Here is a 20,904-nt window from a genome sequence, read left to right on the forward strand (position 1 = left end):
CCAAAAAAGAAAAAAAGAGGGGGACCTTTCCCTCTTGAATGTCAAGAATTGAGGGTGCACATTTTTACGTTAGAAAGAAATATGGGAGATAGAACAAATAGGATTTAAAAAAGGGAAAATAGAAAAGCATATAATTACAAGACTGCTCCCAAATGTAAGTGAGGGAGGGAAAAAGAGATTCCTTCATTCTTTCCCTTTTCTTCTTGCCTTCTCTCCCTTCCTTCCTTTACCTTTTCCTTCTCTACTCCCTATTTCCTACCTGCCTGCTTCTTCTTCATTCCTTCTAATCTCCTTCTTTGATGTTTAACAAAATGTATCCTTTATTATTAAGATACTCTCTAAATGCCGAGGAGACCAAGAAGGGTCCTCATCATGCACATGGCTTCAACTTAACAGGGGACCCAGGAAGTAGGTAAATCACAGAACAGCAGTGTGAGAAGTACAAAACAAAGTACTGTGTGCCATGAGAACAAGAGGAAACTGGGGGAGCTTCATGTAAGAGAGCAGGTTTGTCCGGGACCTTGAAGGATGGCTAGGTGTTCACCTTAAGGGCAAGGAAAGGAGCATTCCAAAGAGAAGTTAGCATGTGAAGAAGGAGCATGGTGTATTTGAGGTAGTATGTCAGCTAAATTCCAGCCCCATTAAATAACCAGGTCAAAGTCAGCATGTACTCCACCTTGAAAACTGCTGCAGAGTCACCACCACCTGCCTTGCTACATTTAATCACTTAACTCCACTGTCTTCTTACTGCCATTTTGCTTCTATAACTCTTTCCAAATGTAGTATCTCAAGCTAGTGATCTAGTGTTTTGTTTCCTCTAGCTCTAATCCTGGTGCTCCCTTAAAACCCTCTATTTAGCAGTTACAGGTCACCACAACTGTAAGTAAAAATGCCTCACTCTTTTTCCATTCCTGGGACAAAACACGTATAGGCACCCACCAGGGAGGGGCTGTGCACAGTGTGGAGAGCAAGCAGTTAGGTGGGTTGAGTCCTGGAAGAGTAGAGGGACGTGAGTCTGGAAAAGTAGAGAAGGCTGGTTCAGGATGGATCTTGAGAAGGAGATGAGCTCAGAAATATACTGAGGCTTGTAGAGAGTTCTAGGTGTAGGGTAGACAAATAGACTAACCAAAAATGTGAGCTCCTTGAGACCTTGTCCTGCCCAGCTTTGTGGCCCCAGCCTCTGCACAGTTTCTGGCCTGTCGAAGTGCTCAATGAGTGCTTGTCGAATCATTTATTTCAATAATGCTGACTGAAGGCAAATGGCTGAGAACCATTTCCCACACTACTCTGGTTTTACAGAATAAAGTATAGTTATAATCTATGGAAATAAAGCCCATGTGAATTATAACTCTGCTTCTTTGAATTTATGTATGATTTCTATGCTTAGAATTGCAAGAATATACAGTGCAGCCTTTGTGAATGTCATCGCTTTAAGGAAAGTGTTTGAATTGGAATAAACACCTTATTTTAAAATTTACAAAATATACAGGATACATTTGCCCCAGCCCTGCTCATTTCACCCACATCCCCCACTAGACCACCTGTCTTCCTTCTCTGGCTGCTTTTCACATCATCCTTTGCCCAAAGCCCTGTTGACATATTTCAGAGTCTTTCATTTGCATTCTCTGCAAGGGCCTATGTTAGTTTGACATCAGCAGCATTACAATGCAGCTTGAAGGGTAAAGCACTATTATTATTTATTATGATGCTTTGAGTTTACACTTTACCTGTGGGAAGTTTCAAATGACTGCATCATGCCAGTCTGCAGTAATCATCTATACACATAACTTGAGGGCACGTCAGCTCTTTCTCCAATACAGAAGAAGCAAACTAAGACAATCTGGGTAACTCTTCCCGCCAGCATTCCAAAGAGAACAACCCCCTACCCGATCATTTTGTTATACATATGGAAAAGCACCAAGGAACCTATTTCTTCGTCCCAAGCCCATTCACCTACCTATATATGTTGTAGCAAATTTAACTTTGTCCTCTGACCTTTGTCAGATTGGGCCAACATATCTATAGCCCTCCCTCAACAATATTGTGAAGCAGGAAATATTTGTCATTACCTTATCCAACAACCATTTTTTGGACACATCTCTCTATAATTCCTTACTCTATTATTTATGACCTCGACCATCATATGACCTCAGCCACCTCTGAGAGCTTCACTTTCTTCATCTGTAAAATGGTCATAATAATAACTACTGCCAAATAAAAGTCAATCTGGACTTAGGTAGGGAGAGACTAGTTAAAAAGCAAGACTGTCACAATAGGGAGAACACTCTCATCTCAGAAATCTGCAGGTGTCTCAAAATCAAACAGAAGAAGGTTTCCTTTTATAGGGTAAAGGTGGGGCAAACAGAGATAAGCAGAATCTTTGAGGGGAAGCTGGACAAGCAAGGGGAAATGACCACTGAGGTCTGGCAAGAAAGTATCCCTCTGTGGTCAGCCAATTCCCAGGAAAAACTGATGAGGGGGTGAGCGAGGCCTGCTTTTTTAATGCTGCTCAGGCTTGGAGGTAAGCAGAGCACAGGGGCCTGTGGGAAGGAGAGAAGCTTGAGTAAAGATGGGTCAGGAAAAGACAAAGCAAAGGGCAAGAAATGGGCAGTTGTGAACACTTGCTCACTATTGCTGAGGGCCATTGGGGTCATTAAATGGCACTGCATGTGCAAGTAGTCGAGCAGGGGGATTGCAGCCAACACAGAGTAGAACTCACAGACCTCACAGTTCCACAAGTCAGTAGAAGTAGGACCCAACAATTCTAGTCTGATTCCTCCCAGACTCTGATTCCTTCTAGCACCTCAAGGCACACTAAAGAGTCTAGTCAGGCTTTCTTGTGTGAACCAGGTGAGTTTTAGCTGACGTATAGTTCCCGCTGAGATGAGAAGGACCCAGGGTTGGATGATTGCTCTGTTTGTTCTAAAGAGTTGAGATGTAAGGTCTTTGAGGTCAGGCCTATATTTTTAATACGTGTCTGATGAATGAGTGAATGAATGAATGAATGAATAAATCAACTAACTTGGAAGGCACAGGCCAGGCAGCATTATGAAATGCTGAAGGAATTGTGTAGTAAACCACAGAGGATGGATGCATTATTGAAATCCACTGTACTGCTGGGTAGAACATTCTGAGAAACCTGCTACTAAGGGAGTGGGAGATATTTTAGGGAAAGATAAAGATTCCATTGACATTTTTTCTGTAGTGAATACTTCTGCTTTCACTGTGTCATATCAAACAGTAATAACGGTCTCCAGATGAGCCATAAAATTCAGCCTCCAAAAATATAAATTCCCCAAGATGAAAATTGGTATGATGATCTGACAATGTACAACAGTCAGTTTAAAATAAAGTTCTCTTTAAAAAGAATAATGTATATTCCTTTTATTGGACATTTTTTACCCCAGTCCCCTTCCCTACCTCCTTCCTTTTTCACCTCCTTAGAATCGATGAAATATTAGAGATATGAATGCAATATAAAGAACTAAAAAGGACTAATTTCAAAACCAGTTTCATATATGTTTTTTTTTCTTTTCTGTGAGATTAGTAAGTGACTGTTTCCAAAAAGCTTTTCTGTCCTTTCCAGAGCCTGACCAGTGCCCCCGGTTTGCTAGGGAGGCCTTTGCCTCTTTCATTGGACATTTTTTCTCTTGAATTTTTCTCTGTTTATTTACCTAGGATATCCAGAACCACAATTGATGTCTGAGACTTTTTCTGTGGATATGTGTCCCAACACTCTTTGGTGCAGAGTAGTCTCTTCCTGCTTGCAACGTGGAAACAGGAAGCAGGAGAGGAGAAAGTGCAGGATGTCGGTGCTGATCCAATTTAAAGTAGAGTGACCTTGCTCGTGGTCACAGAATTATTTGGTTCAGTGAATGTCTAATCTATGAACAATCAGATTAACTTCTACATCCTTCATGACAAGCAAGTAAGAGGGCACATAAACATATGGGGAGAGCACTTGAATATCTTGCATAAATATTTTAAGGATTATATAGAATACCTGTAAAGACTAGGACAGTGCCTAGTATAAAGTAGGTGCTTAATAAATGAGAAAGTATTTGTGTTTTAATGAAATTTTATTAAGCATTAAAATAGTTTTCAGATTTTCCAAGTAAATTGTTTATTCTTTGGAAGAACCTAACTTATTGTAAGTGAAATATAGAAATGTGATTTTATGTATCTCTATATATTTTATAATACATGTTATTATATATATATATATATACACACACATCAAAATTATACTTTTTTCCTCCCCAAAGCCTTATGAATTTGAGGTCACTGGTAGTTTTATTAATAATTAAGAGTTATAATGGGATAGTCCTGAGGTCACTGAAACCACTATAGTGATTTTCAAACTTTAGCTTGCATCAGAATCACCTGGAGGATGTATTCAACCACAGATTGCTGGGCCACACCACCAGCGTTTCTGATTAAGTAACTCTGGGTGGAGCCCAATAATTTGCCTTTGTAACAAGTTCCCAGGTGAAGCTGAAGGGCTGTCCAGGGAACCACATTTCGAGAATCAACTCTAGTCAACGCTGATGGCACACACTCCCTGATATTCAGCTACTTTAAATTTTCCTACCTGGTACATGGAAAAGATTTTAGTATTAACTTCAAAGAGTGAATTTCTACTTCCTCACCAACACTTTATTAAGTGTCTACACTTCAAATTTATATCCAGGTTTGTCCCTTCATGTTAGAAATAAAAAAAGACTCTCATTTTCCCCTGATATTTAGGTTTATCTCATTTTCTGTAATATTTAGAAAGTTACCAACTCATAACTATGTTAAATAATGAAGATAGTTATATGTCAATTATATCTCAATACAACTGGGCAAAAAGTAATAATGTTAAGCAATAAAATTCCCTGTGTTTTTTTTTTTTTTTTACATTTGGGGATTTGTTACCCCTTAGGATCTTTTTTTTTTTTTAACATCTTTATTGGCATATAATTGCTTTACATTGTTGTGTTAGTTGCTGCTGTATAACAAAGTGAATCAGCTATACATATACATATATCCCCATATCCCCTCCCTCTTTTGTCTCCCTCCCACCCTCCCTATCCCACCCCACTAGGTGGTCACAGAGCACCGAGCTGATCTCCCTGTACTATGCAGCTGCTTCTTACTAGCTATCTATTTTACATCTGGCAGTGTATATAGGTCAATGCCACTATCTCACTTCGTCCCAGCTTACCCTTCTCCCTCCCCATGTCCTTAAGTCCATTCTCTACATCTGAGTCTTTATTCCTGTCCTGGCACTCAGATCTTCAGAATCATTTTTTTTTTTTTTTAGATCCAATATATATGTGTTAGCATACAGTATTTGTTTTTCTCTTTCTGAGTTACTTCACTGTATGACAGACTCTTGGTCCATCCACATCGCTATAAATAATTCAATTTCATTTATTTTTATGGCTGAATATTATTGCATTGTATATATGTGCCACATCTTCTTTATCCATTCATCTGTCCATGGACATTTAGGTGGGTAACTTTTGCTTGTCTGTAAAGGTTTTAATTTCTTTGTCAAATCTGAATGAGATCCTGCTGGGTAGAGTAATCTTGGTTGTAGGTTTTTCCCTTTCATCACTTTAAACATGTCTTGCCACTCCCTTCTGGCTTGCATAGTTTCTGCTGAACGATCAGCTGTTAACGTTATGGGGATTCCCTTGTATGTTATTTGTTGCTTTTCCCTTGCTGCTTTTAATATTTTTTCCTTGTATTTAATTTTTGATAGTTTGTTTAATATGTGTCTTGGGGTGTTTCTCCTTGGATTTATCCTGTATGGGACTCTCTGCACGTCCTGGACTTGATTATTTTATTCCCCATATTAGGGAAGTTTTCAACTATAATCTCTTTGAATATTTTCTCAATCCCATTCTTTTTCTCTTTTTCTTCTGGGACCCCTATAATTCTAATGTTGGTGTGTTCAATGTTGTCCCAGAGGTCTCTTAAACTGTCATCAATTCTTTTCATTCTTTTTTCTTTATGCTGCTCTGCAGTGGTTATTTCCACTATTTTATCTTCCAGGTCACTTATCCATTCTTCAGCCTCAGTTATTCTGCTGTTGATTCCTTCTAGAGAATTTTTAATTTCATTTATTGTGTTGTTCATCATTGTTTGTTTGCTCTTTAGTTCTTTTAGGTCCTCGTTAAACGTTTCTTGTATTTTCTCCATTCTATTTCCAAGATTTTGGATCATCTGTACTATCATTACTCTGAATTCTTTTTCAGGTAGACTGCCTATTTCCTCTTCATTTGTTTCGTCTGGTGGATTTTTAACCTTGTTCCTTCATCTGCTGCATATTTCTCTGTCTTCTCATTTTGCTTAACTTACTGTGTTTGGGGTCTCCTTTTTGCAGGCTGCAGGTTTGTAGTTCCTGTTGTTTTTTGTGTCTGCCCCCAGTGGGTAAGGTTGGTTCAGTGGGTTGTGTAGGCTTCCTGGTAGAGGGGACTGGTGCCTGTTCTGGTGGATGAGGCTGGATCTTGTCTTTCTGGTGGGCAGGGTTGTATCCGGTGGTGTGTTTTGGGGTGTCTGTGAACTTCTTATGATTTTAGGCAGCCTCTCTGCTAATGGGTGGGGTTGTGTTCCTGTCTTGCTAGTTGTTGAGCACCAGGTGTCTAACACTGGAGCTTGCTGGTCGTTGAGTTGACCTGGGTCTTAGTGTTGAGATTGAGATTTCTGGGAGAGCTCTCGCCGATTGATATTACGTGGGGCCAGGAGATCTCTGGTGGTCCAATGTCCTGAACTTGACTCTGCCACCTCAGAGGCTCAGACCTGACACCCGGCCAGAGCACCAATACCCTGTCAGCCACATGGCTGCTAATGTTGGATGATCTCTTGCAGAGGTAGGGGGCGGCTGTGGCTCACTGCAGGGACAAGGACACTGGCAGCAGAAGTTCTGGGAAGTACTCCTTGATGTGAGCGCTCCCAGAGCCCACCCCTTAGGCTCTTAATGGTGTGACTGCTTCTTTTGATCCAAGCCAAATTGTAACATAATTAGTGATTTCTAAAGATGCTACTAAACTAGGAACTTGCTGTCAGTGCTTGTTTATTTCTTGCTTGGTAGTAGGTTATGTTCACATTAAAAACCCATTTGAGACAGGTCCTTGGTTTCTCTAAACATTTCCTATAAATGAGGAAGAGAGTTCAAGTAAGTTGCCAGAGATGTAGAAACAGTCATCAGTAAAGCAAGTATTTGCAATGCTCTTGGTGTGGGTGCCTGCAATATTAGTACTGTATGTCCTAAGGGAGTTCCAGGCAGGCAGAGCCAAGAAAATCCTCTGTGACTTTTCCTAGAGAGTGGATCTTTTAAACTTAATATAATCTATCATCACCTTGCCTCCCTGTTCATTTCATGTTTTCATCTCCATTCTGTCTGTTGGGTGGTATAATCACATATGAACAATTAGGACTTCTAGCTGTGTCCATCCGCAGGGATAGCTCTAGGGGAGCAGATTAGTGGTAACAAGAGTCTCAGTAATATAACCTTACAGACAGCCACCTATGGCCTGAAGGGATATGGCTGCTATAGGGAAAGGGGGATCACTGCATGAAGGAAGGCCCTGTGATAAATTGAGAAAGTCATTATATAGCATTTGCTGCTCATGCTTTGGAAATACAAGTTAGACCAGAGAAAGGAAGGCTTGAGAAAAACCCGTCTCTTCTAGCAGGATTACCAAGCTTGGGGAGTGGGACATGAAGAGAGGAGAGCTGATGTGGCTAGGGAGTTGGTTCAGAATTCCCTGGATGGACCAAATGGCCCCCATTGTGCACTTGTCTGATCACATGTCATTTTGCTGTGACCTGAATTTTGCTATGAAAATGTTTGGTATAAAAGCATTTAGGGAGGATGTTTCAAAACAAAAGCTAGAAATAGAAGAAAGCAAAGGAAATTTGTGCCAAGATCAGAAAAACTGACTAATTCGGTAGTCCTACAACAATTTTACAAACCAGCCGTTACTTTTAGAGGTGAGTTCCAGCAGGTGATGGAGGAAGGTTCAAAGAGTTTCCTCTAACACTAATCCTTCTGCTTTGCAGTGCCCTTCAGCTTTGCCAGAGTCCATGGACTAACATGACACTGGAAGTCTTTGTGTGAAACTCCCTTTTATGATCTCCTCTGGGCACTTCAGTATTTAACTAAACCTCCATTGATGGGGGCTAACAATCAAGGGTCTAATAAAAAAATCTGTCCTTGCTATTCCGTACAACAGTCTATGAGGAGTGCTAAGAATCCTATTACTTAGAGTTATGATTTCGGTGCTATATAGAGATTTAGCAACAGATGCAGAAGAAATAGTCTTAATGTGATGAAAATTGTATCCTACTAATGAAAACTTAGGAAGGATTGGAAAGTGAGGTTCACTAAGAGATTGTTCTTGAAAGGTACCATTTGAAGAATCCCTGAGTCCTCTTTATCTTAGCACCAGCCTCAGTGAGAAATGTCCTGGCAGAGCAGGCAGAGAGAGTTAGGAATCTGAGCAGATACTACGTGAGAGCTGGCTTTAAACGCAACAATAATTCTCTTTTTTATTCAGTAAGTTTGTAAATAAGTGTCTTTCTTCTTCCATTCAGCTTCTCCAGAGCATTTACAGCTCCTTAATTAGACGTATATCTGCTATTTATTACCATTTAAAAGGGCAAGTGGTTAATGTCCCACTGTTGAAAATTCCTAGTAATTAATAATTAACTAAATAAGCACAGCTCCTTCTCTACCTACCTCATCTTTGGTTGTCTCCCTGTATTTATATATTAATATGTAGTAATTAAATGATGGCAGGAAAAGTGCCTCAGAGCTAGCCAATGGTATCAGCATAACAATGGATTTATTGCTCACCCTTCCAGCCTTAATTAGTGCTATTTCTAAAGGATAGAATGGAGGGAGCTGATTTCACCTGTTACCTTTACTGCTCCATGTTACAGGACAGTTTCCCATATGTATAATTGGAGCAGGTGACTTTACCTTTCATCTTTAATTATTATTTATTTATTTATTTATTTCTTGGCTGTGTTGGGTCTTCGTTTCTGTGCGAGGGCTTCCTCCGGTTGCGGCAAGTGGGGGCCACTCTTCATCGCGATGCGCGGGCCTCTCACTGTCGCGGCCTCTCTTGCTGCGGAGCACAGGCTCCAGACGCACAGGCTCAGTAGTTGTGGCACACGGGCTTAGTCACTCCGCGGCATGTGGGATCCTCCCAGACCAGGGCTCGAACCCGTGTCCCCTGCATTAGCAGGCAGACTCTCAACCACTGCGCCACCAGGGAAGCCCCTACCTTTCATCTTTAAAAGGGAAGTAGGATGAGTGAAAACTACAGACCCCATCATGCAAAGCAACTTCCTAGCACTAATCAAAAAAAAAAAAAAAAAAAAAAAAAAAAAAGGACTACATAAAGAGATGTTTCATCTCCCTGAAATGTTCCTCGTTAGTAAAGAGGTACATGACCAAGGTCACTGTAAGGTGCCTTTGCACCATATTTGGCCTGAAAAATTATGTGTTGTCCACACCTGTCTTACATTGTGCTTGAGGAGTCAAGTGGGAAAATGCTAAACAAACATCTGGTGGTTAACCATTTACTGTGTCTCATAACAATGTCATTGATAACCTAAACCTTTGTACTTAAAAGTATCTCTCATCTAAGAAACTTGGAGGGCTTTAGTTGTGATAACTTATTAGAGCTCCCAAAAGTCCTCCAAGGGAACTAGGAGGCAACTATGATCTCTGGTGTACAGAAGGGGAAACTGGTGTAAAAGAAGGGCAAAAATGCTTTTTCCATTTCTGCATAATGACTCAGCAGCAGTCCTGGGAATAGAACATATGTCTCCTGACTATAGTCTGTCTGGGTAGGCACTGGACCACATACTTAATGAGGAGTTTTCTGTGACAAAGACTCTATTTACAACTAAAACAAAGAAGGATTTGTGCTTTCATAGTTGTGTATCTGAGTATCAGTAAGCTAACTCATTTTCATGCTGCCAGTTGTGATGCTTTTTTGCAGTTATTATGTTTCTGGTTTGATAGAAAGAGCATTGACTTTGGAGTCAGACAGACTTAGCTACTTAACTAGCTGTGAGATGTTGTGCAATCTTTCTAACCTCTCTGAGCTAATAAAATGTAGGAAATACTATCTATCACGCATGGTGGCTACAGGATTATATGCCTATTTTTACTGTGCCCATAGTCAGGACTGGATGTTTCTCAATGTGTTGAACATAAATATAAAGTTTATACCAGTCATCCAGGTGTGATTAAATTTCTAGGCAGGAAAACTCAATTTAACACCCACTGCTTCATATCAATATAAAATGCCCAATATGGAAGGATGCTAAATATCATTCCTCATTCAGATTTCATTTTCTGAAGTTACACACTATAGATTTGCCCATTTCAAATAAATTCTCTTGTTTAGTGAATTTCTCCTAAGGAAGAAACAGACATTTTTTTCCGCACTTGCAGAACAAACACATGGTCTTATCCATCCATTTACTTACTTACACTAACTTTTACTACTTTCTGTTGTAACTTTTTATAGAAATCACAATTCCAGTTATAAACAATATATACTCATTATATAAAATTTAAATGGCACAGATCTATATCAAGAAGGAAAACATTAATAGTATTTGGTGTTTCTCTTTTAAGATTTCTTCCATATTTCTTAAAGAGTCCATGTTTTGTCCTTAATTAGTTTATAAGAAATACTATGACAAGAAGTTTATGTGATGGTTACCTCAATGGCTATTCCCCCATAAATTCACATCAGGTTCTGATGTTAACTTCTTATCCACCATGGTTCATGTAATAGTATATTTTAATACTATATAAATATAATAAAACTTATTCAGAGTCTAATTATGTTCCTAGAAGCTTATGCTTGGCATAATGTCACTAGAATGGGTCCCCCTGCTGAATGATAGTTGGACCTGGAGTTAAGAACAAATACCTTCTGTGGCCACCTGGGAAACTGGGCTTAAGTAGGCACTGGCCTCTGAATTGCTCCTGTCATGTTCAATTTACAGATCCTAGCATGCAAATTCATCATTTTACATGACAGGGCAAATCAGGCATGCAAATTATGCACCACAGTCATGAAGAGTGATACATGAACAATAAACAACAATATCCTAAGATGGAACAAGCCCAGGCTTGCCTCCATACATTACCATTTGCTTTTGTGCAAGTCCTCAGGCTATACTTACACCTTCTTCATAACATAAATATTTGTTGCAAAAGCCTGAAGATAGGGAATATAACTTGATTTCTCCTTACTGGAAACAAACAAAAGCAAAACTAAACAAAACTAAGTGGCATAGGGGTTATTCAAAGGCTTGCTACCATTGTGAATCAATATTATTTAAGATTTACAATAATCAGTGTTGAGACTCAACTAAGGGTCATCAGTTGCTATTGACTAAGGTCTTTTGAATTTGACTTCAATTTTAATTACCTTCACATTTCTGAGTCTAATAGCAAAGCTATTTCTCCTTTGTTCAAAATAGCCTCACCTCTGTATCTACTTCACGTAGATGTTTGATGGATGCATGGTTAGAAAGACGCATACATAAATAATACACTGGTATAGACAAGTAGATGGAAAATGAATAGAGAGAGGGATACATGAATGGATGACGAACTGATGGGAATGTACTGTGTGTTCCCTTCACTGACAGATATGCTTGGCTATTTTTTGAATCAGTCTTCTTGAAGAACTTGAAATTTAAATATAAAAAATTCAATTAGTGAAGGCAGAAAGTTAAATTGTCTTCATATTCTCACAGCAGATGCTTTGAGAATCAAAAACAGGTGGCTTAAGAATTACTAAAAAGAGCCATCACTTGTCTTTTTCTTTCTTTATATCCTTTACTTTCATGATTTCTCCTAACTTTGCTCCCCCCCTTTTATTTACCTCTTTCTAGCCTTTCTCTTTCTCTTCTTTACACTTGTATATTCTACTCCTCTATTAGCTAATCTTTACTTGCAATCTCCCTGTTTCTCTCATTTTTTTTCCACCTAATGTCTGTCAAAAGATGACCAAACATTTATTTTAGTTTTTCTTTGTATCATGGGGGTGCAGAGTGGAAGAACAGGAGGAGGTAGGCCTTTAGAGAAGAATATGAGTGCTTTCTAAATTTCCCATTTTCCCTCTCTCTCGCAATAGTAAGCATTTTCTACCTAACTCCTAATCAAAGAATGAGAAGAAGATGCAGAGAAATGGGAAGTTAAAGTGCAATTATTTGATTTAAATATCGATAATAAACAAGAAAGGCAGGAAGCCAATGTATGTGAGCAGAATAATAGAGGGGGTTCAGTGAGGCTTGATCAAGAAGGAAAGAGCCAAAAAAGGATTCATGATGATGTGGATATCATTCCTCCTGAAAGAGAGCCATGGCTCCAAGAATTTAAAGCTAATAAATTTTCAATGCCACTTACTGATTCCAGGCTCTACGTTATATTGTAAGCTTTAACCTATATCTATAATGTGATTCCAAGGTAGAGAAAGAGTGGGATGTTTGCACACATCTCTCTGTATGTTAATTTATTCAGCATTGGTATTTGTGGCCTCTACTGGTTCATGAAGTACATCCCTAGAGTCCTCCCAGCCTCAAATAAATGATTGTTCCAAGCAGGAAAGGATTTTGGATACCATGTTTTTTGTTGACCTTTCATTTTTTTGCAGATATACACTTCCAGATTTTAACCAGAACTAAAAAAGAATATACAAAGATAGAAATTTAACTGCCATGAAAAAATTATATCATTTGAATTTGCAGCCAAGTGAATGTAGGGAAAACCCAGAAACCTTATAAATTATCTGATGCCTGGGAGTCCAGATAATGTTTTAGGCTCAGATACTAATAAGAAACTCAAATTTCACTTGTTTCTAGTTTGTCCAACGTCGTATAGTTCTTTCTGTCCTCCCCACCACGGTTCACACGTACATCCTTTCCAACAGATAGGAAGGGTGAATTCTACTCCGTCTCAGTTATTAATGAACTGCATGATCTTGTGCAGGTTCCACATCTGTAGATTTAGTATCTTCACCTGAGGGGATAAAAAGGATTATTCTATACTACCTCTAATGAGCCTTATAGATCTAGATACTTGAGACTCATTAAAAAAGTTCTCCTCTTATTTTATACTTAACATTCTTATTGATCACAAAAAGTGTTCATTTGAATGGAGTTTTGCATGCTCTTTACTTGTTCATTTAAAGTCAAGAAGCAATGCCACCTCTAACGATTTATCATATTGGAAACATTTCAGATTGCTGATATGTTTGTTACTATCAGTGTATCAGTCAGATAGAACATCTCAAAGAGTGGCAATTTTGAAACCCAGACAGAGGAGTCCCCACCACTGTCTGTCTCCCAGACAGTCCCCACCTACCTTCTGCCCATATCAGGAAGATAAGTAAATGGCTCATCTTCCCCATACAAATAATTTAGTAGCTTGTCTGTCTAAAAGGTAATGACATAGCATCCGCCATTCCTGCAATTTTGATAGCGTAATATAATAGGATATGATGCCCCCAAACTGCAACCCAGACAGCCCTGTTGTTAAGAGTGGTAAATTACTCTGGTCTCCTACTCACGGAAATATCATGGTCAGCACTACTCATCTTTGCTTGCTCTTTAAGTCTTTTGAGCTGCCTACCTCTAGGAAGTAAATACGGTGTTTTTTTAATATGTATTTTGTAGATAGTCCAATTTGAATAAGAACTCTTGGCCTCTGAATTCAATGGTTTGGGGCTGTTTTTATTACCACCTCCCACTGATTCATCTCTTCTCAACAAATCCCTGTTTTGTACAATGTTAACTTAGTTAAAGTCCTGAGTTGCATTATTATATCAACCTCAGATACTAGAGAATGAGACAGTAAGAGAGAGAGAAATAGAACTGCCATATGTTTAAATACTACTTACAAGACAGGAGAAAATTACTACTAAAAAGTATGATCTATCTTTCTCCTATAAATTCTGGGCATGGCTTTTGATATTTAATCCAACAAATACAATTTTGCCCCCCTCCTTGGAATCATGAGATCTATCTGAGGTTAGCTGATAAGGAGAAAAAAAGTATATTTTATTCAACTAAATTAGAGTACTTCTTTTGTGATCTATAGGGATACAGAGTGGTCCTCCTCCTCCTCCTCATCATCATTATTGCCATCTTTATTGTAATAATAATGATAGAATATTTTCCTTTTGTACAACTTATTTACATTCACCAACCCATTATCCCTCCATCCATTAATTTCATGTGTATAACAAACAACCCAATCCAAAAGTGGGCGGAAGACCTAAATAGACATTTCTCCAAAGAAGACATACAGATTGCCAACAAACACATGAAAAGATGCTCAACATCACTAATCATTAGAGAAATGCAAATCAAAACCACAATGAGGTGTCACCTCACACTGGTCAGAATGGCCATGTCAAAAAATCTACAAACAATAAATGCTGGAGAGGGTGTGGAGAAAAGGGAACCTTCCAGCACTGTTGGTGAGAATGTAAATTGATACAGCCACTATGGAGAACAGTATGGAGGTTCCTTAAAAAACTAAAAATAGAACTACCATATGACCCAGCAATCCCACTACTGGGCATATACCCTTGAGAAAACCATAATTCAAAAAGATACATGTACCCCAATGTTCACTGCAGCACTATTTCCAATAGCCAGGACAGGGAAGCAACCTAAATGTCCATTCGCTCGACAGATGAATGGATAAAGAAGATGTGGCACATATATACAATGGAATATTACTCAGCCATAGAAAGTAACAAAATTGAGTTATTTGTAGTGAGGTGGATGGACCTAGAGTCTGTCATACAGAGTGAAGTAAGTCAGAAAGAGAAAAACAAATACTGTATGCTAACGCACATATATGGAATCTAAAAAACGGTACTGATGAACCTAGTGGCAGGGCAGGAATAAAGACGCAGACATAGAGAACGGACTTGAGGACACGGCGAGGGGGGAAGGGAAAGCTGAGACGAAGTGAGAGAGTAGGATTGACATATATACACTACCAAATGTAAAATAGATAACTAGTGTGAAGCAGCCACATAGCACAGGGAGATCAGCTTGGTGCTTTGTGACCACCTAGATGGGTGGGATAGGGAGGGTGGGAGGGAGATGCAAGAGAGAGGGGATATGGGGATATATGTATACTTACAGCTGATTCACTTTGTTATACAGTAGAAACTAACACAACGTTGTAAAGCAATTATACTCCAATAGAAATATAAATAAAAAAAAAAAAAAGAAAGAAAACACTTCGTGTAAGGCACAATGCAAGGAACCTGGTGGTGCTGTCAAGAAGTTTACATTGACTGTTCAAGCCGATTAGGTCTAGTAATAATTCTCTTATTTTTACTTTATTAGAAAATGCAACAGGACAAGAGGAAGTTAATATTTTGTCTGAGACTTAAAAAAATAGAGGGAATTCCAGCTTTCACCGTTAGATTATAAGAACTAGATACTTAAATTTGATTTTGTGGGCACTGAATCTAAAACTTGAAATCAATATAATCATGGATAGAATATGCATACCCATTCTTGCTATTAAAAATCCACAATAACATTTCAAGTGGTAAACTTTTACCATCTATTTCTTTCTTTCTTTCACTATGAATTAAAACTTTGGGAGAAAAACACTTTTCTATTAAATCTCTTATTTTTAACATGTAAATGATTCTAAGCCAAACTTAAATTTTGAAATTTTTCATGTGTTTAATCAGTCACGCATGAGAGACATCCATGGCATCAATCTTGAGAAAATATGTAAAATAATAAACCCATGTGTATTCTAGACAATTTTTTTGAGAGCACATAGAATCATTTCAATCAGAGTTTTAGCTAGATTTTATTAATGTGGACTTGGTTAACGCATGCTTTCCAAGCTGTAGGTTGATTATATTTGGACCAAGGGATTTTTTTTTAATAGCCTTTGAAAATAAACAGAATATTTTTCAGATTAATTTAGCATCAGTGGTTGATACATAAGTGTTCAATAAACATGAATTGTAAAAGCAAACTCTAGGGTGCATATCTAGGTGTCTAAATGCATTTGTAGTGATTTTTTTTTTTTTTTTAATTTTATTTATTTATTTATTTATGGCTGCGTTGGGTCTTCGTTTCTGTGCGAGGGCTTTCTCCAGTTGCGGCAAGCGGGGGCCACTCTTCATCGCGGTGCGCGGGCCTCTCACTGCCGCGGCCTCTCCCGTTGCGGAGCACAGGCTCCAGACGCGCAGGCTCAGCAGTTGTGGCTCACGGGCCTAGTCGCTCCGTGGCATGTGGGATCTTCCCAGACCAGGGCTCGAACCCGTGTCCCCTGCATCGGCAGGCAGATTCTCAACCGCTGCGCCACCAGGGAAGCCCCTGTAGTGATTTTTATGGAAGTGAAAATCCATTGTTCGTTGTTTGCAACTCTTTACCAATCCCCCACCCCCAGCTGAACTGCCCCCTGGCTTTGAGTGTCTGCCCTGACTCTGTTTAAGTTTAGACCACCTTTTTTTTTTTTTTTTTTTTTTTTATTTTCACTCTCCATGTTAACTCACCTGGCTGCTCCTATTGTTACCATTCATGCAAGTGGAGTTCTCCAGTCCTTATTCTGCCTTTCCTGACAGCAGTTATTGAGATGGAAATGGTATCTATCCTCATGGAGATTTCGTTCTGTTACATGTTTTATTCTCTAAACTGTAAGTTACTATCCCCTAGATGAGATGTCTTTCATCTCCCAAATGAGCACCATTATCTCAAGGAGGCTGGTTGTTCTTGTTATAATTTCATAATCATTCACATATGCACATAGTTAATACTTGCAGAAGTATGTGTTTTTGGAAGCATTTAAACTTTATAATGAAAATTTACCCATTGGTGCACATGTACAGAAATTATTATTTTTTTGTCCATTTTTGTCATTAGAAACTCAGAGGCAGACTGTGAAGTGCTGAATTTCATTCATTTATTGGTTATTAATTCTAGAAGTATTTATTAAATTTTCATTGGATTAGGGATATAGGAAGTGTATTAAGAAGTTTTCTTTAAAGGAGCCACACTCTGTAATGACCTATATGGGAAAAGAATCTAAAAAAAGAGTGGATTTATGTATATGTATAACTGATTCACTTTGCTGTACAGCAGAAATTAACACGACATTGTAAATCAACTATACTCCAATAAAATTTAATTTTAAAAAAGAAAGATAAATAAAAGCAGCCACAGACTTCTCTTGAAATGCTGACTATATGCACATATGAAATAATAAAATCATAATTCTAGGGTGATATAGAAGAAATGTTACATATATAAAGAAAAATAGAAGAAAAGACAAAGACCTGAGTCATATGCCCACTTGTAAATATTTGGAGACCCTTGGATAATTAATTAACCTCTGTGGGCCTTAGTATACTTATCTATAAAATAAGGGACTTGAGCTAGATGGCCTACAATGCCCCTTTTATTTAGAGTTTTGCAGGTAACCAAACCAAACTCCTGCTAGCTTAAGAAAAAATAATTATCTCTAGGGATATGAATGAAAATGTCTTCAGGATGCAGTGGGATCTAATTTTCTAATTTATGTGCACCATCTCTTATTTTCTTTCCCTCTACCTCCTATCTTCACCTTTTCTCATTTTTGGCTTTTTTCTTCCAGGCTGCTCATTGACTTTTTCTACATATCAGAGGACCACAGGGTTGCTGGCAGTGCTGGGCTTACACCCATATTTATAGAGCTATGACCATAAAGGAGAGAAAACTTTCCATGCCAGCACCATCCCGAAAACCTCTGGGAGGAAGGGTACCATTAGTCTCTGTTTGTGGTCTAGGAAACTGTCTGCAAGCCTCTTGTCCCAGCATAACTATTAATAACCCTCTCTTTCACTCTCATTAAGCCCAGTTTGGGCAATAACTTATTTAATCACCCTACCTTGGAGGAGACTGATGGACTTGGTTTAGGTTTCATGCCCTCTCTGGAGTAATCACTGTGATCAGAAAAATAAGATACAGTGATTAGCCATATCTGGATCCTGTGCTAACAGTTGAGGCCAGAGACTGGGAGTAATGTGTTTGGCAGCTTCCACTTGAAACACAGGTGGATAAGAAAGAAGCAGTCCCTGAAGGCAAGAAGCAGATGAAAAGCGTAAAGATGTATTTAATGCACAAGTGAAACACGCGTATGTCCACTAAGTCAGGACAGAGTGCAAGGTATATACAGGAATGCTGAATAGAGGCACAGTAAGCATTAGATGGGGTTTTATAGCATCTAGTATTTCACATAATAGATTTATTTTTTTAAACTGAAGGTAATTATAGTACATACTGTAAATAAATCAACTCAGTTATATATATATATGTACATATATATACACACACATATGTATATATATCCTTAATTTGATTTAATAAATCAATAAATAATAATCTAATTATTTAAATAATAATAAATGAATAATAAACAACAATAATCTAATTAGTTAAAAATAATAAATAATAATTTATTAAATAATAATCTATTTAAAAATTAATTTAGGATCATGGTTATGTTTATCCTTCTGTAAGCAACTAAAATGACTTTTTTGTTTAAACAAAGATCTTAGGGATATTTTTTGCTAGTATTTAAAAAAAAATTTCCTTCTAGTCATTGAGGTATTAAGATAAGCTGCTCTTAAATCAGAGTGGTGTAAGTAATGTGCACACGTTTTGTTTTTCCTAGCCAGGCCTGTCCTCAGTCAGCAGTTCTACATGATGACAGTTTTCAGGAAGAGTCAAATCTTTCTTAAATGGAAAATGATCATTCATCATGATAGAAATGCAAACAGTACCTTAATGAGTGGATGTGCTAATGTCTATCCGCTATTTAGACATATTAGCCTAAATTTGTTTTTTAGCCCTAACATGCGCAATCACAAATAAAATACATGATTATCACTTTAAAATAGCATCATATCAGCTGCTTTTATAGTATATGTAGGTTATGAGTCATCAAATGTTTCCCACAATGACAGAGTGAAGTGTATTATTGAAAAATGAGAGTGGTTGAATTTTCTATTTTTGTTTTCTATATTGGGCAATGGAAGCATGAAATAAGATTCTTCATGGAGTGGCAAGTAGTTTAATCCTTTTCATAAAAATATTAACTACCTACTACATGTCAAGTGTAGTTCTAGGCAGTGAGGACACAAAAATAATGACTAAGCCTCTGATCTCAAGATCATAATCTACAGAGTGAACAGACTTGTACAACTTTATATATATATGTATATGTATATGATATTATATGGCAGAACATATGTAACCTTTACTTGGCTTCTTGTCCATGAATAGTGAATTAATTACTAGTATGAGCTGCTTTACTCTGAGCTATTCAGAGGAAAAAAACCCTAATTCTGCACAAAAGAAGAGTCGGGACCTGGTTAGGTATGATTTGCAAGAGAAGATTTGACATGATTTTTGAAGGATTAGAAGAGACGATCAAGTCAGCAAGGGAGGGTGTAGGGTGATGTAAAAATGTAGAATACAGTGCAACAAACTTTCACCTAACCAGTGTTTCCTGGATTTTATATGGAAACTCTTGAGATATTCAGCATGTGATAAAGTACAGAGGAATATTAAGTGACCAATAATTTACCTTACCTTGCTCATGTCCCAGATGTCCTGGAGGCCAGGGTTAGCCAAGGAAAATACAAGGCTAGAGCAGAGCTATAGCACTGTTATTGGTGAGTTTCTCTTGGAGGACCTATACTTATATAATTCCTTTCTAAAGGTGAGGGTGAGGAGTTGGGACATTATTTGCTTGTAGGCCCATCCCATGATACACAGGTGACTATAGCAATAGGATCAACCATCGCAGAGATCTAAAGAAAAGCAAATAAATTACTAAAGAAGGAGTCAAAAGTGGAATATGAAAAAAAATGCACCAGAAAAAAAGTGGTGTCTAACAGGATCAAGGTCAAAAGTGACTAAAGTGGTACTGATGTTGGCAAGCTAGGTGTGGAAGAGCACCTAGCTTTTAGGATGACAATGTCAAATGTTGAGACATCTCCAGTGGTGAACTAAGGCTGTTGGAGGAGAGGAAAATCTTCTCATCAGAAGATTATATGCCAGCAATGCAAAGTAAGAACAAAATAAATTAGCCAGCTAGTTTCTTCTGGAATATATGGGGAAAGCAAAGAAATTGAAGAACTTTTTTTGAAATTTGTGGAAAGTGTTAGTCCCCCCTTAATCTTCAGTCCAGAGATTTTCCTGAGTAGTTCAGAAGGAATGAAACATAGAAAAATGATCTGAGCCAGAATTCAGCTTTAATACTTTAATTTTGCATCTTTTCTTTACTCTTCTATTTCCTTTCCTCACTTCTGGCCAGCAAGGAACACATACACCCAGCACTCTAAATACACAGTCTCTTGCCATATCTTGCTAATTCGTTCTACCTAAATGAGTCCAAGACAAAGTTTGGACATGAATGGCAGTGAAATGTCAGAGTTGGTAATTCACATAGACTGGTCAGTAGATTTTGCTCAGTGAGGTACAAACTCGTGGATCAAAAGGAATTCTTTCTCTCCATGACTCCACAGAGCATGTGACTTCAACCCCCAGAGTCAGAAAGGAAGACCCAGGCACCATATTTCTCATGGCTAGCTGGGGTTTTTCCCTCCATACTGACAAAGCCTCTGTTCTATCACCAGTCCTCATCTGAAGTTTTGCTGGATTGCCCATTTCTAGTGCTGCTCATCTCCATCTGATCCTAACCACTTTGCCTCATTACCTTTCCTCTGTCTTATGTTTTCTACAGTGTTTCACCAGTTTCACTTCTTTAACATCTCTCAAATCTGTCTTCCTTGTTTTCCTCCCCTATCATCCCTACGCATACCCAGACCTATGTTATTTCCTGCT

General features: G+C 38.3%; 1 protein-coding gene across 4 annotated transcripts in view; it reads left to right on the forward strand.

Moving 5' to 3' along the window:
• Positions 1–20,904, forward strand: part of LOC118894312 (limbic system associated membrane protein) — a 633,564-nt gene that overhangs the window by 25,701 nt on the left and 586,959 nt on the right. The window lies entirely within an intron of this gene.

This window comes from Balaenoptera musculus, chromosome 4, assembly GCF_009873245.2.
Source record: "Balaenoptera musculus isolate JJ_BM4_2016_0621 chromosome 4, mBalMus1.pri.v3, whole genome shotgun sequence".
Lineage (NCBI taxonomy): Eukaryota > Metazoa > Chordata > Mammalia > Artiodactyla > Balaenopteridae > Balaenoptera > Balaenoptera musculus.